General features: G+C 41.4%; 1 long non-coding RNA gene across 1 annotated transcript in view; it reads right to left on the bottom strand.

Moving 5' to 3' along the window:
• LOC125639652 (uncharacterized) overlaps positions 1 to 17,193 on the bottom strand; it is a 152,454-nt gene that overhangs the window by 130,504 nt on the left and 4,757 nt on the right. The window lies entirely within an intron of this gene.

Genomic DNA, 17,193 nt, shown 5'->3' with positions numbered 1-17,193 from the left:
CGCCCGCTGCTAGAGCTTAGCTCGATCAGGTCCTGCTCGAGGGCACGTCCCGCCCACCCTCTACCCCAGGCCCGCCGGACCTTTTTAATTGGACCCCTGCCCCGTAGACCCAATTGACCCACTCACTCCTTTACGGCGAGCCAGCTGCATGAACTGCAGCTGGTATGATTCCAAACCGCGCCAAGGAAACATCTATACATGCTCGTGCTCCACACCCGTCACGCCCTCACCCTAGTGTCCCACCCCGACATAAAGTGGCGAGACCTTCTGCCACCTTTGGAGGGTGAGCAGCCCCGGTGGGCCAGCCTATATTCCACTTTGGTTCCGAGGCCCAGCGGGGACATCAGTTGGCGGCTCCTTCACGGAGCTGTGAGCACAGGCACGTACTTGGTGCAGTTCAACCCCATCCCAGATACTTGTCCCTTTTGCGGTGTGAGGGAAACCCTGGTGCACGTATATTTGGAGTGCGCCAGGCTGCAGCCCCTGTTCCGGCTCCTCACAAATCTCCTATTACGTTTTTGGTTGCATTTTTCCCCTCACCTTTATTTATGCACTCCCCATCCGTGGCCTCACAAAGTCGCGGGATCTCCTAGTTAACCTCCTCCTGGCCCTGGTTAAAACGGCCATCTATAAAACCAGAGAGAGGAGGTTGGCCGATGGAGTTTCCTGTGACTATGGGGCCGTTTTCCGATCCTCGGTCCGTTCACGTATCAGGGCGGAGTTCCTCTGGGCGGCGTCCACCGACTCCCTTGATGCTTTTCAGGAGCAGTGGGCGCTGTCCAAGGCTCTCTGCTCGGTGTCGCCGTCCAGCTCCCTTTGTTTTGACCCTTTGATTGGGGGAGAGAGTAAGGGATCCCAGCCCCAGCCATTGCTGCTGCGGACACCACCACCTTAGAGGGGTCCTTTCACATGTGGGTGCACGTGCCCCCCCCCGGGTTGTCCACCCCACAGCCTGCCTCTTTTGTTGGGTGCTTTCAGAGGAGGGAATTGTTGGTGACACTCGAGCGTGGCGCCAGGTAACTTGAAGGGGTGGCAGACCTTGAGAGTCGATGAAGCCCCCTCGCTCTGGACCACCAGGTAACTCGGAAGGATGGAAGACCATGACAGTCAAGGAAGCCCCCTGCTCTGGGCCCAGGCAAGCTTGAACACTTCCCTCCCCTGAAGCTAATGAGAAAACAATTGTGATTGGTTGCTGTGTTACACATTGCATATGCTGTTTTGTTTTGTAAGTGTGTTATGCAAATAAAAAAACACCTTTTTTTTTTGCTTCAAAAAAAAATTACTCTCCTATAGCCATCTGGCCCGACCCTATCACAATGTTTATAGAGCACTTTAATGTTACAGTATCTAAGTGCTTAGTATTAAAGACACCTGCCAGGCTTCCTTCCCCACTCTGAACTCTAGGGTAGAGATGGGGGGACCCGCGTGAAAGACCCCCTAAGCTTATTCTTACCAGCTTAGGTTAAAAACTTGTAAAGGTACAAACTTTGCCTTGGCCTTGAACAGTATGCTGCTACCACCAAGTGTTTTAAACAAAGAACAGGGAAAGAGACCACTCGGAGACGTCTTTCCCCAAAATATCCCCCCAAGCCCTAGACCCCTTTTCCTGGGGAAGGCTTGATAATAATCCTCACCAATTTGTACAGGTGAACACAGACCCAAACCCTTGGATCTTAAGAACAATGAAAAAGCAATCAGGTTCTTAAAAGAAGAATTTTAATTGAAGAAAAAGTAAAAGAATCACCTCTGTAAAATCAGGATGGAAAATATTTTACAGGGTATTCAGATTTAAAACACAGAGGATCCCCCTCTGGGCAAAACCTTAAAGTTACAGAAAACAGGAATAAACCTCCCTCTTAACACAGGGAAAATTCACATAAAACAAATGATAAACTAATCCGCCTTGCCTGGTTTACCTATACTGGTTGCAATATTGGAGACTTGGATTAGGATGGGTTGGCGAAGATGGATTTCTGTCTAGCCTCTCTCAGTCCCAAGAGAGAACAAACACATAAACAAAGAGCACAAACAAAAGCCTTCCCCTGCCCTCCCAAGACTTGAAAGTATCTTGTTCCCTTATTGGTCCTTTGGGTCAGGTGCCAGCCAGGTTAGCTGAGCTTCTTAACCCTTTACAGGTGAAAGGATTTTGCCTCTGGCCAGGAGGGATTTTATAGCACCGTATACAGAAAGGTGGTTACCCTTCCCTTTATATTTATGACAACACCTATGTGCATTACCACCTATCACAGTTGCAGAGTCCATCACTTCTCTTTGAGTGGAGACCCTTGTCTCCCTCATGACCAGGAGTTTTTAAGGTTGAACAGTTTCCTGCCTTATGCTGTGAGATTTTCAGCAAGCCAGACAGCCTAAAATAGGCCAACATCAGCCTCTCTCCAAAGGCTATGAACAGTGTAATTGACTACAATTACAAGTTACCACACAGATCTTTCTAAGCAAGCACACTTAACCTAAAAACATTCTAAAAACAATAAAAGAATGTACACACATGTTAATAAGCTTACCAGAGATCACCCCAACTCCAACCTTGGACTCTGGTAAGTGTCAGTCCTTCAAAACCCACAGCTGGGTTTTCTCCATGGTTACAAGTTCATCACTATCTGAGATTCAAAACCAGTCCCCACACTGGGCAGTTCAGCTTTGGCCTTTGATCTCAGCCTCTGGGAACAGATAATCAGCACACAATGACCCTCTCCTCAGGGTCTAGCTTCAAAAGGCTGGGTTTTTGCATAACTGGAGATAGGGAATTTACATTAGCCTCTCCTGGAGATAATCCCCAGGAAATCCACTTCACATTTATTGCTCCAAAAATCCATTCTTGCCTGGCACATTTTCAATATAGTCCTTTGAACTCCCAGGCCTCACATCACATCTCCCCACCCCCAGAGAGGCCACATGTAATCCCAGCCCACAAAAATATATAAACTTTGCATTTAATACAATGCACCCCAAAGATACTTAAACTTAATTCCATAGGCTCTACCAAGGATGTGTAGGAAATTGCTATATCTGTCACGCTACCCAGTAGCTTTGAAAGTCTTTTCAGTGTGCTCAGGTTCTCACAATGACCTGATTTTTCCCTCATCATCATTTTCATCATTCTCTAACTAAAAAAACCTAGATAAGTTAGGATTTGAATCTAGATTTAGATCTAACTTGTGTGTCTCAGACCCTTATAATAACAATGAGAATTGCATTTTCCAGATTCCTCCAACTCTGACCCCTGAACGAGGCCTAGTTAGAACGTACAGCTCCGTGGCTGAACAGCCTACTCAACCTGCTCCACCCAGCCGAGGGAGGCTAGTTTGGAAACATGGAAAGCTATTTTAATAAATCCACATGAAAATGGAAACTTCCAGAGACAATGAGAGAACAGAAATAAATATACTTTATTTGAAACATTAGACATGCACGGTTTACATAGTCCAAGTTTTCAGGGTTGTACAGTTCATAGTGCTGCAGTAAAACTTGTGCTATACTGGTTGATAGGAACAGTAAAGTTTCATAAGTGAGCATGGTCTAGTGATCTGAACACTGTATTAGGAACCTTAAACTTCTGAGTTCTTCTGCTGTGGCCTTGGACAAGTAATTTAGGAATAAATTACACCTCCTATGGTTCAATTGTGCAAGAGAAGCACCACATTTTGGATACCAGTATAATCTAGTTTTCAGTTTGGGGCAGTACAGAGGGTCAGCTCTGTAGTGATCTAAGTGGCACTAGTGACTCTAGAAGGGCATTTTTAGGTGGCATAAGTGTACAAGCCCATGGCCATACATGCCCTTGCATCTGGTATATTGGAAGCCTATCACTTTAAAGAAAGGCTTCACTAAGGGGACCACTGGATAACTGTTGTACATACAGTATTTCGCAAAGCACCTGACACAGAAGAGCCGTAACTGAGCAATTATCAAGCTGTGTTTCCCCATCTCTACAATGGGGAAAATGATATTTACCAACCTGAGAGGAGAACTGTGAGGATTAACTCTGAAATGTTCATAAAGCACTATGAGCTGCTAAGTATTTGTCCAGTTTTTACAAGGAAAGGAAGTTTTAAAATACTAATGGGCAGCATTGCAGTGAATAGTTATGAGTTGAATAGCATGAAAGACAGAAAACTAATCTGTCTCAATGACAGTCTGAAGTATTACAAAGCAGAGGGGAACTACACTGTAATTGGTTTCAAAGTGTGAAATTCATATACAGGTTTCAGAGTAACAGCCGTGTTAGTGTGTATTCGCAAAAAGAAAAGGAGTACTAGTGGCACCTTAGAGACTAACCAATTTATTTGAGCATAAGCTTTCGTGAGCTACAGCTCATTTCATCGGATGCATACGGTGGAAAATACAACAGATGTTTTTATACACACAAACCATGAAAAAATGGGTGTTTATCACTACGAAAGGTTTTCTCTCCCCCCACCCCACTCTCCTGCTGGTAATAGCTTATCTAAAGTGATCACTCTCCTTACAATGTGTATGATAATCAAGGTGGGCCATTTCCAGCACAAATCCAGGTTTTCTCCCCACCCCCCCAACACAAACCCACTCTCCTGTTGGTAATAGCTTATCTAAAGTGATCACTCTCCTTACAATGTGTATGATAATCAAGGTGGGCCATTTCCAGCACAAATCCAGGTTGAAACTGTGATTCTCAAGCAGCAGAGGGCACCATTCATCCAGAAATGAATTTTAGGAGCCAGAACATTATGTAGATGTCTAACTACAATATAGATAGCAACACCTTGTTAAAGATCAACAGAATTGTAGCTAATACAAGCTATTTTCTTCCACAACTATTAAAAGAGAGGGTAACAGGTATAAAAGCCAATGGAACACAGGAGTGCTCTGGCGGTACAGGTTATGAGTTATGGCAAATATAATTTTAAAAAGCAATGAGATATTTTTGAACCCTCAGACTATCAAAGCAACAGAAAGAAAACAAATGTATGTTTCAATATATAATGGTTTAAGGGAAAAATTCTTATTGTCTCCGATAATCATATGCCTTATTTAGTTCTCAGAATCATCCTATCATTCAAGCTGACATTTGATCTCAAAATAAGATTTAAGGATTTGTGGTGGCTCAGGAAGCTTTGAAAAACAAACAGTCCTAATACAAAGTACTAAATTCCCAAAGGATTAAAGGCGAATGGTCAAAGACTGACATGCGTGATGCTGGCAAACCAGGTGCCAGCTCATGCAGGGCCCGTAGGCTTCAACTGAACACAAACAAATACATAGCTGGGGCCAGTCTGGCTCACCTGCATCTTAGTATTGTTAAAATAGGTATAAAATGTATTCAGTGTCTAGACTTATGGAATGCTTGTAAACTGCTGCATGTATTAATTTCACTTACAAGATTTGTACCCCAATTGGCCTGTACATACCAGGGCTGGTTTGCAGCTTACCAGGTTTCACTGGGACTACAACTACATGTTTTCACTCCGTTGGTAGCTCACCTTTTCCCCATATACTGTTGTTCAGTTTTAGCAGTATTTTCAGACTCTCTTTATCTAGGTGTTTTAGCATTTTGTTACATATGTCATCCTTGATTGGTGCAGAGTTTTCGGTTTTAGATATAGCTTTTTGAAGCTTCCTCATACAGAATTTTTAATTTAATATTGTATCCTCATCTTCCTCCCACCTCTTCCAGGTCTCATGATTCCCTCTAATGATTTTTTCTTCCTCATGAGGATTTCTATACTCTGATTTTCACCATTACTAATGTCATGGAATATTTCTGCTAGGGCTTCTGCTTTTTCTTCAATGGATTAAAAGCTCTAATGGCCTTCTACAATGAGGCCTGGTATAGAATTGCTCTTCCTCTGTATTCGATTAATTGTCCTAAACTACCTATATACTGCCCATGTTTTAGTATCTTTATTTTTTCACAAGACTTTCTCCAGCTTTCTTTTTTCCTTTTTAATAGCCCTTTGCATAACTGACTTGTTTATTTTATATTTCATTAAGTCCTCACTATTAATTATATTTTTTGGTTTCTTATATGTGTTGTTCCTTTCCATAATTGCTTTTTTACACTCCTCATTCCACCATAGTACATGGTTTCTACCTTTAGGGTAACTTGATATCTTAGGTATAGTTAACTCTGCTATCATCATGACTCCCTTAGTCATATTGCTACTAAATTCCTCAATGTCACCACTTATACATTATTCATTCATATTTTATTACCTTTGTTTCTAAATAGTTCCCAGTTTGCTTTTGTTATTTTCCAAGTAGGGGGCCTTCTGCCTTCCTTAACATTGCTTTTACCTTGATATACTATAAGTACAAGGAAGTGATCACTTCCCATTCCCTCCTCTTTATGGACTTCCTAGCTGCATTTGCTCGCTATACTACTTGACACAATTCCCAGGTCTTGACAGGAAAGATTTCCATCAGCTGCATTAAACCTAGTGGGTGTATAGTCATTCAGTATTACAAAATTGTTTTCATGAGTTAATTGTTCTAGATACTTGCTTTTCTTTTATAACTTTTTTTCACTTCCCCACAATATCTTATGGCCATTTAAGGAATGGAGTTAGGGATGAAGACCTTGTTATAGGGGCACTGGACTGTTTATTTGTGGGACTTTGATATGCTGGAAGAGGAGAAACTTTTAAGTGACCTGGCTGGAGGGCAAAGTCACAAGTAGAGAGGCCACCACAGAGCCAGAGCTGCTATTTGGGGGAAAGGAAGCACCAGTTGACTAATGGGCTGCTATGCCAAACTCAGTCACAAGCAGTGTACCTGTGGTGAGTCTACTCATAGCTACATGAACAGGAGTTTTCTCATCTATTATTTAATTCCTGATTCACCAATTTTATTTAAAACCATATAGGTCACAGAACTAGATAATACACTGTAGTGCATAATCCTGCACCAGCAGGGTGATGACCTGACAGATCTTTTCCATATTTCAATTTCTATGATAACAAAATATAATCAGGTTTCTGAGTAGCAGCCGTGTTCATCTCTATCCACAAAAAGAACAGGAATACTTGTGGCACCTTAGAGACTAACAAATTTAGGAGAGCATAAGCTTTCGTGGGCTACAACCCACTTCATCCGATGCATGTAGTGGAAAATACAGTAGTACGACTTTATATGCACAGAGCACATGAAACAATGAGTGTTACCATACACACTATAACGAGAGTGATCAGTTAAGGTGAGCTATTACCAGCAGGAGAGAGGAAAAGAAAACCTTTTGTGTGATAATCAACACGTTATAATATAATATATAATATAATCAGTGTTAGAAAAGAAGTGATCAGGTGCTGCAGAATATCAGATCTGGTCATGAACTTTTTACTCCCTACAACTTAAATACACTGACAAGCAAAAGTTGTCTATTCATTTACTTATAAATACCAATGACAGACATTTCAACTGACAAATGTTCAAGCTGTCAAATAGCAATGATAAAGCTATGTAAGAAACTGCTTTTTTGTTAAGCACAATTCAATCTATACCAACTACTTAGACACAGCTTGTCATAAATAGAAGGCTACTGGTGTTACAGCATAGTGACTAATGGCCGATTTTGTATTCTGTTAGACTGCACAACTTTATCTAGATATGTTCTTGGCAGTCCATATGACAGTGAAAACACCAAGTACTTCACATAGTTTAATTGTGTGAGACACACAGATGCACAGTTTTGTGATGTGATAAATGGAAGAGGCAACAAAAAATGCTAAGTCTCATAGCCATACAACACACTAACAGCATAATAGTATTCACTCATTCTACATTCAAAGTGCTCTCCCATGCCTCCCAGCACTGAAGAAGGCACTGTGGCCGCCGCTTTTCTATGTCCTGGCCCTTTTGGCACTCATCCAGGTTATGATCCTATATCTGGATATTTTCTCTTCACTCTGTATTCAAGACTCTGTCTCCTGACACCCCACCAAGTCACTCCAGTCTATCCCCTTCCTCATTCACTTACCCTCATATTTCTGCACTTACATCTGTGGTTAGCAAAAAAGGCCAGAGGCCACTGATGAAGTGACACTGCTCCTATCTTCTACCTCTTTCTGAAAAGTGTTATGCGGCTTGCTGGCAAATGACTTTAAAAGGAGCATATAATACAGACACTTTTTCCTGCTCCTCAGCACCAGCAGGAGATTCTTATGATGATGTCAGGGATTCACAGCTTTTCTTATGCTGATAGTCCACAGCTCTCCCTTCATTGCCCCTTGCTGTTTTTCTCAGCCCTTTCCTACAAAGGCCAATCATAGGAGGAAGAGCAGACTTTGAAGACTTGCCTCCTGAACTTTGCCCCTTGGGGCACCTCATGAGAGTTGTTGGACTTTATTTCCACTGGTCACACAAGACATTTTCAAAAGGTTCTACTGGTGAACTGTGAATTTCTCCCACATGATGATTCTGAAAACTTTGGCCTAAGTGACTCTGCCAAGGTAGCACAAAAAGTCTGTAGCAGAGCCAGGAACGGAACCCACAGCTCTTAAAATCCCACTCAAGTGTCTTAATCTCGAGACCAACCTTCCTCTCCTTTTCACTCCTCTCTAGAATTACTGCAGTGTACAGTATCTCATTTAACTAGCTGTTGTGTGTCTAATGCCTAAATTTCAGACTGCCTGAATTTTGGACAGAATGCTTCCACAAGGCAAGAGATCAATATTGGTACCTATGGTGGTGTGAAGGTGAGAGTCAGCCTTGTTATAAAATAGATTGGATAGGCAGTGTGGGCAGGGTTGCTGGAACAGAGAGTGTCAGGGGCTATGGCTCTCTTACTTTTTACCAGCCAAAAGGGCGAGCAACGGGGCTCCGGAGAGGAGCGAGGCAAGGGGGTGGGGTTCTGGGGGGAAGAGGTGGCGCAGAAGCAGGGCCTCAGGGGGAAAGAGCAGTGTGAGGGCAGGGGCTCGGATAGAAGAGGCGACGTGAGGGCAAGCCCTGAGAGGAAGGAGTGGCACGAGGGTGGGGGCTCTTGGAGAAGGAGCAGTGTGAGGGTGGGGACTCACTGAGAATGGGCAGCGGGAAGGCAGGGACTCAGGGAGAAGGGGTGGTGCAGGGGCTGTGCCTTGGGGGCGGGGTAGCATGGCATGGAGAGGGGTGGAGCCATGGTTTGAGCACCTGTGGCCCCCCCCACTTTTAGGGTGCTTCTGCCACTCCTGAGTGTGGGGCTAAATTGTACAGGACTTTGAAAGTTTGCAGAGGACTTTGAAAGTAAGACACTTGTGTTGGAAGTGGGGAACTAGTGAAAGGACTTAAATAGGCCGTGATCTAGTCAGAAGAATAGGCCATGAAGATGACTTTAGAAGCCAGTGGAGCCTGCAGCCCTATGCACACTCCGCATGGTGTATGAAATAGGCAGGTCCAGATTAAAGTATAGGCAACCTAGGCCTACACCTAACGTCTGGTTCAGGAAGGACTTTGGGTGAGCATTGTTCTACAAGACATGAAAATATCTCATTAAGTAAGTCTAGGTTCTAGTATATGTGTTATGGTTTTATTTTATATGTAATCATTTGTTTCCAATATTTCTACTTGTCATTACTTGAATCTCTATAATTTGTTAAATAAATGTTCACTTGTTTTTACTATAAACACATCTAAGTGCTGTGTGTGCAGTGGACCAGTGATCTGAGGTGTAACCAGTAAGGTGGATTGTACTGCTTCTCTGGAAGCAGTGAATTTGTGAATATTGTGTGTGTGTGTGAGGATCTGGACACTCCAGGAAGACACTTGGAGGTCTCAGGGGTTGGAGTGTGCCTATCTCTAACCTGTAGAGAGAGAGAAAGATGGGCCTATGTAGGCCTACAGGGCAGTGCTTGTGTTGCCCATGGCTGATGAAGTTGGAGAGCTGACCCATAGCAGGCAGAGACAAGGCTGCCTCACATAAAGGGCAGGTAGTAGTAAGGTGTCTCAGAACTCTATGCACGCCTGGGAAGCATCACAGAGTGCCATCAACTTTTTCCATTTATTATTACCTGTGTGAGGAAGTGTTCCTCATTTCATTTCACAACAACATTCAGTTGTTACTTTCCTGCAGAGCAGAATCCTGACTCCATGGAGTAATTTTTCAATACGTGCAAGAAGAATTTGGTACACAGTGCCTCTTATGAGCTATGGGTCTTATTTATTAACTTGATACTCAATTCTATGTGCATTTGCACACCCAATTTTATGTAATAAATAAATTGCCACAATTATATCTATATATGCAAATGGCCAGTTACGTGTCTAGCCAGAAAACTGAATCCACAAATACTCAGTTTGGTAATTGCACACAAATTAGGTGTACAATCGTGCACACATTTTTGTATAGGAAACTGTGTGCAAGCCATTTATAAAATCTGGCCCACAGAACCTGGTTTTCAAAAGGTATTTAGGTGCCTTAAGACACAGACAGCCAACTAATTGGATTTTTGTAAGTGTGTAAGCAGGTTAGTTGCCTAATTCCTATTGAAACAAATGGGATTTTCACATTTAACCTGCTTATTGTGATTTTCCACATTGCCTGTGCCCCTAGTGACAATTAATGGAGATTCTCTCTTAGCTCATAAGGCCTGCATTTTAAAAAAACAAAGGCCCTGGGTCCTAAACTGCTGTTGCTAAGACTGCTACTGTATGTCTTCAATTTAACTGTTGACCATGATATCTACATCTAGATTGATATACCACTAATTTCTAAAATATGGACTGCATACTCTGTTTTATGTTATTCTCTATTTTTATATTTATACTACTGTTAGCTATCGCTCCTGCAAATAGATGCATGGAATATACAACAGTCAGTAGCAAGATTGTTTCAATTATTAAGTATGTTTCAATTATTTAAAATTTCAAAGTAGCCAACATATCATGTCAAACCGGTAGCTGACCTCAAACTCTCTTTGCAATATCCAATAGTAATTTAAATGCTCTTTTTCTTTCAATAGAGCCAAACTTAGTCCTAGCATAAACTGGTTCCCGCTCACTTCATAGCTGAATTGGACCCATTATTTCTGCACTAGAATCCAAGACTTCACATCTGCATAGTACCTTTTCTATGTAGCTTGAGAGCTTAATTTTTGTTGAAAGGGCAAACACTTTCAAAATGGCTGTGGATGACTTTCTGTACAACAAGCAAGCTGACATCATACCATTGGACAAGGAACGATTAGCCAGTATGCCTGCTTATGTCTCAGAGAATCCCAGAGTTTAATCCCACATCTCCAGTTTGCCAGATTCATATATTTTTTTAAAATACAATTGCTTCTCAGCGTCACTAAATTATTTCACTTTTTTTTTCTGATCAGAATTCCAGAGTAGATCTACACCAATATATCTACATCAACTTTCTACTGCTCTTAAATATGTATTTATGGAGTAGTGGCTAAAGGAAAAGTAGCAAGGGAAGAAATTTTGCCAGCTTTGGCATAGTATGTTCTGGGAAGTGAGGAAATAGTCTGTTTCTTCATTTGAACCAACTGTACAGCACTTCTTTACTCCAATGGAAATACGTGGGTGTCATCCAAAAACTTATTTCCTACAACTGAAATCAGCATGCAGATGTGCACACTAAATAAAAGAACTGACATCACTGTGAAATGCAGTCACTTCACTTCATGGCCAATTAAAAATTTACACCAGTAGGCTGTTTCCTTTGCAGGGGCCTTAACCTCTTCCAGGGGTAGCTCAGACAAACCAAAGGAAAATGAAGAAAATAAATGTATCTGTTTAAAGGCCAAAGTAAAAGTTACTATTCAATAAATTGGCCCTTGTTTATGACACCCAAAGTAGAAAAGTTCCAGCAAAAAAGAGAGATGGTCAGGCTACAGTCCATGTTTATGTCATTTTTCTTTTTCCCCTCAGTAAAGGCCTTTTGCAGACTTCTCCTGCACCATATTTATAAACTGTTTATATTCAGGCAAACAAATATTTGGTCTATGTTTAGAGCACAATGCTATGGCAAAGTTTCTGAAACAAATATTTTTCAGATTTTGAAGGATGTTTTGGAGACCCACACCCTTAAAGTCTTCTAATTGCTCCCTCTGCAAAACGCAAATACTTGTTATTTATTAAATATCCATTTTAGTGCATTACAAAGGTAGAAAAGGTCTGAACATATGAGTGCTGTCATGCTAAATCTGCCTTGGTTATAAATCCCAGATAGTGACTGTCTTCTTGGTTTTAGAGTATGAGTGGAGTATCAGGAACCACACCTAACTAAAGAAATGACTCACAACTTAGCTGTGACAGGTTTATAACATTTCTTCTGCCCTGGAAAAGACACGCGTTGCATTTAGAATCTAGGTAGGGCTGGGCAAACCCAAAAATGTTTGGAATTTTTCTGAAGTTTTAATTAGGCTCCACAGAATGAAGGAGCTGTAGTTGGGTGGATATGTAACTGTGACATGTAGCAAAGTATCACAGAATAGAAATCTTATTACAATAATTATTACAATTATGACTAATTCACTAATATGTCTCTTTTGTCTTCTAAGAGAATTGTGAAATCAAGCACATTTATACTTCAGTCATGGAAGCATCACAAGGATGAGTAATTCCCTTCAAACTAAAGACTATCCCCTTCTATGGCATCTTGATTATGAAATGTCATAGACAGATGCTCCTTATATATCAACTGTGTGTTAAAATTACTTCACAGAAGTTCTCACTATTGTAGGTCTTAAAATGGCATAATGGAGAATCCCCTCCAATATGGTGCATTACAGATGGAGAGGTGTTCCTCCCTCACCCCCAAATACAAAGAAAAGTTTTCTGTACAAATCAGAACTTTAAATTCAGGGGATCTGGATTCTACAACATTATAAGACATAATAAAATAGAAAAATTATGAGTTTCTATTAAGTTAATTAATATTTCATCTCTGCTTTAAGTGGAAAGGTAATATTGGGTGTGTCCATCTGCGGCAGCAAATCTCAGATTCTGGGTCAACTGACTCAGGCTCACACTATGGGGCTAAAAATAACAGTGTAGACATTCCTGCTGGGGCTGGAGTCCGGGCTCTGACACCAATTACGCTTGCCTGGTATCAGAGCTCGGGCTCCAGCCTGAGCAGGAATATCTACATTGTTATTTTTATCCCCATAGAGTGAGCCTGGACAGCCCAAGGCCGTTCTGAGACTCTCTGGAGCAGGTACTTTTTGTTCTGTTTTGAAGTGTAAACATACCCCCGTGATTCACCTGGGTACTCTTGCTTGCTATTTCCACTGAATAAAAAAAAAAAAAAAATGTGTAGCATGTTTACATAGCAACTGACTCAGCAACTGGCTGAGTATTGCCCCTGCAGCATGCAGGCAGGGAAAAGCAAAGAACCAATTGTGGAAAATGAAATAACTTTCAAGTGAACTGAGGGAAATTTAATTTGATTCTAGAGTTGACATGAGATATATGTCTGAAATTCTAGTGGTGATGCAAGCAGTATGCCTCATATGAACTGGATCTGTGCCTGTCCTGGCTGATGAAATTGGGTCATTTATTAGAAGACATGTCAGAGCAAATAGCTGGCAAACCTCAAAAAAGGTGCGGTCAACCCTCTGCTAAAGAAAACAACTTTGGATACCAATATCCTTCACACCTGTCTTCCAGGGTCAAACTTCACTTACCTAGGAAAGAGTTAAGAAGATGTCAGGACAAACTCTTTCAACAAGTCATATCCAGAAGTTTCATGGACATCATTATGAGGAAAATAGCCTTATGTGAGTGAGGACTAATATATAAACTTCAATTTTCTTTATAATGTATAAACTAGTTATTTTTAGTTTAAGTGGAACTTCTAGTAACAGGATCTCAGACAGCTCTGTCAACTTTGCAAAAAGGTGAACCTTTATCTGGTGAAGCTACAAACTGTTGCCCCAATTGTCAGTAAAAAGCCCAGAATACGTTAGGAAATTAAGAGAGAATGAAATATTGACAAGTGTGAGGTATTGTACTCAAATAGTTCTCATTAGGTCATTAATCACATCCAGAATATGTAGGACACTTGAGGAACTTGGCACCATCTGCACACACCTATTGAACTCTGAGAAGATGTGTGTGGGGCAAACGGGGGGCCTGAAATCATGTCTATGAAGTCATCTACCATTAAATCCCATGCTTTTTACACTTTTTGGAAGTACTGTACATCTGGTTTGCAGTACGGTGATGGATACTGTCAAAGAACTGCCAGTAAAATGAGAGGATTTTCCAAACTGACAAATTCAAGCTTGCCCATCATTAACCCTGATTCAAAAACATTACTGGGATGAGATCTGTGATCCCCTGACTTGCTCAGATCTCCAGGAAGGTGCCATGAGAATGGAGCAAGTAAGAATTGCAACCTTTAAGTACCAGGTAAATATAGAAGAGGGTATGATCCTCCTGGGCCACCCCAATATCAAGGAAAGCCAATATCTCTGCTTTCCCGAGGCAAGTTCAAAGGAAACAGGATGCCAAGATTCCACAGGCCATGCCAGCCTGACCAGCCAAGCGCCCAGAGAAAGCCGGCCAGCATGACATACCAAACACATCACCATGTCCCCTGAACTCCAGTCCTGACTTTGATGCTCCAAAGACTATGAAAGCTAGAGAATTCTTTCTCTAAGTAACCTTTTTTCTTTTTGTATTTTGTGATCATGGGGATTTGTGATCACTGTATTCCTGATTTTCCCTCTAACACTTTTTAAGATGTGAAGGTGTGTGCATAAAGTAATAGCAAGTGTGTATCCAAGTCCTCAGCAAGTTCTACCTCAAATCACCTTGTGCTGCCCTGGATTGTAAAAGCATTCCTGCATTTACCACTGTGCCCAAAAGGGAAGATTAAGAGTTGCTGACTACTCTATTACAGTGGGTAAGGTAGGAAAGTCTTTCAATATATAGCAACCTAGATATGGCTTCAAACGGATGAAAATTTAATTATTCCTCCTTAAGTTTCCAGGGTTAGTATTTGAAACCTAAGGAGGCAAACTTCAAGATCTGATGCTTGACTGTGTTCATCTAATGATCTGATTGTGATTCCATTCCATATCATTGTTAATTTATAGACTTATTGATTCAATTCCTATTGTAACTTTGATTTGATAATTGTGTGTTTAATTCCTGCTTAGTTTAGTAAGAAGGTACAGTAATTAGTCTTTTGCTGAAAGTTTAATTTTAAGTTTCTTTAATGTATAATAAAATCCATAAAAAAGCATATAGAACTGTTTTGTTTTCTTTTTTTCCACAATTACAACAAGGGTCATGAATCCTGAAGGCAAAGGTAATTTAAATGAGACATGTGCGAGCTATAGTTCTTCCCTTAAATTAATACCTACGTACGGCATATAATCCAATTAGACTTCAGATAGGACCTGGTACTAATTTGGGTGGTCAAGAATCTCCCTAGGATATCGGAGAGAGGAAAAATGCACTGCCTGACACTTCAGTGGCCTTTGATATTGCTGGTCACAGGATGTTGCTCAAATCATGACAGGACTTGGCCTGGGTGAACAGAACCTGCACCTGCTCATTCTGTTCTGAGTGATCCTTCACAATGGTTTGGGGCAATCGCTCTCAGCTGTGCAGGACCTGGGCTCAATCCTAACATCTTTTCAGTTCAACATCAATATGAAGTCCCTCTAGGAGATCATCCAAAAGGGCTGCAGTGTCCTCAGTATGCTTATGATACCCAGTTTTATATCTCCCTTTTATTCACTCCAGGCTGGCACATCACCCGATCTCTGCCAGTAACTGGAATCTGAATGAAAACCAACTAGCTGAAGCTCAGTCTGGACAAGACAAGTGTGATGGTCAACAGCAGGAAGAAGGGGAACGTCCTTAACCACTCTATCAACTGGGGGCAGCTGCCTGACCATTAGTAAAGTGAGCCTATATCTCAGGGTCTTATTAGTGTAAGGAAGACTTGTCTGTGCCTGCTGTGGCTCAGCTCCCTGATTCCATCTGCCACAGGCAACACACTCACTCTCCTCTAAGCCTACACAGACCCACACTCTCTCTCCAGGTTAGTGGTAAGCACACACCAATCCCTGTGCTCTCTTAGCATCGCCCTATAGTGCCTAGCCTGTCCAAAGGACACTCACAGAACTCATACATTCGCTGCTTCCAAAGGAAAAGTATACCACAGCTTACCAGTCATACCTCAGATCACCACTCCACTTAACATATAGCAGGTAAATAGGTTTATAATGAAAACAAGTAAAAGTTTATTTAACAAAGTATAGATTCAAGGAGCAGAAACAAATAGTTACATATAAAATAAAAATCATCTCATACATTATAGAACCTAGAGTTAATTAGATACTTAAATTAGACACTTAATTCGATACTTTAATATCTAACAGAGCAGCGCTCACCAAAATCCTTCTAACATTTTACAGCCACGCTTGGCTGTGACCCTCCAATCACGAGACAAGTCACACTGTCAGCTTTCCTCCTCAATTCATCCTGGGATATATCCCAACAATCCACTGTCTTTATGGGATCCCTTCTTGCTGTGTATTTCCTCCTATAAATTTCTTCTCTTGCAGATTTCACAATCTCTTAATTAACATTTGGCTCAATATGCGAATAGGTATCCATTGTGAGATAAACAATGTCCAATACACACATGAAGAGACAGAGAGAAAAGTGGCTGTTACCTCTTGCTTGAAAGGAACCTGTACAAGATGCGTCACTTCCTGGTTACTTGCCTTAAGAACAAAATTCTCTGTCCAGACACACACCTCCTTAAATACGGTATTATCCATCCATACATTTCACAATGATTATGCTGACCAAGGGGCTACTGGCTCTTGGTAGAGATCTCACATGCCATCTTAGTGAATTCTTATGAACACATCTGACCCAAAGGATCTCTCTGCTAGCTGGCATCAAGACGTTAATGAATCATACCATCCTCTTGCCCCCCTTTTTTTTGCATCATGCCAACTGCTCACCAGTTCTCAGTCCAGTGCTGGGGTAGAGAGAGGCAGCTACTAAAAGCACTTTTTTTTGCATTACAATGAGTACAGATGCTGAATGCTAGGTCTTTGTCTCTCTGGACACTGCTAAGCAACCTATGGCATCAAACCCTAACGCTTCTCTCATCTGGTAATTAATACTATATTGTCTATGTTTTATATATGAAAAAAATTCCACTGGCATATTGGTAAAAATAACTTCACAGCCATAAGGAAGTGAGCAGAGTGCAATATTTCACAGATGTAAGCAAAACCCAGCAACCTT

The sequence above is a fragment of the Caretta caretta genome, chromosome 7, assembly GCF_965140235.1.
Source record: "Caretta caretta isolate rCarCar2 chromosome 7, rCarCar1.hap1, whole genome shotgun sequence".
Lineage (NCBI taxonomy): Eukaryota > Metazoa > Chordata > Testudines > Cheloniidae > Caretta > Caretta caretta.
The sequence above is the reverse complement of the archived record's forward strand: the minus strand, read 5'-3'. Positions and strand labels throughout refer to the sequence as shown.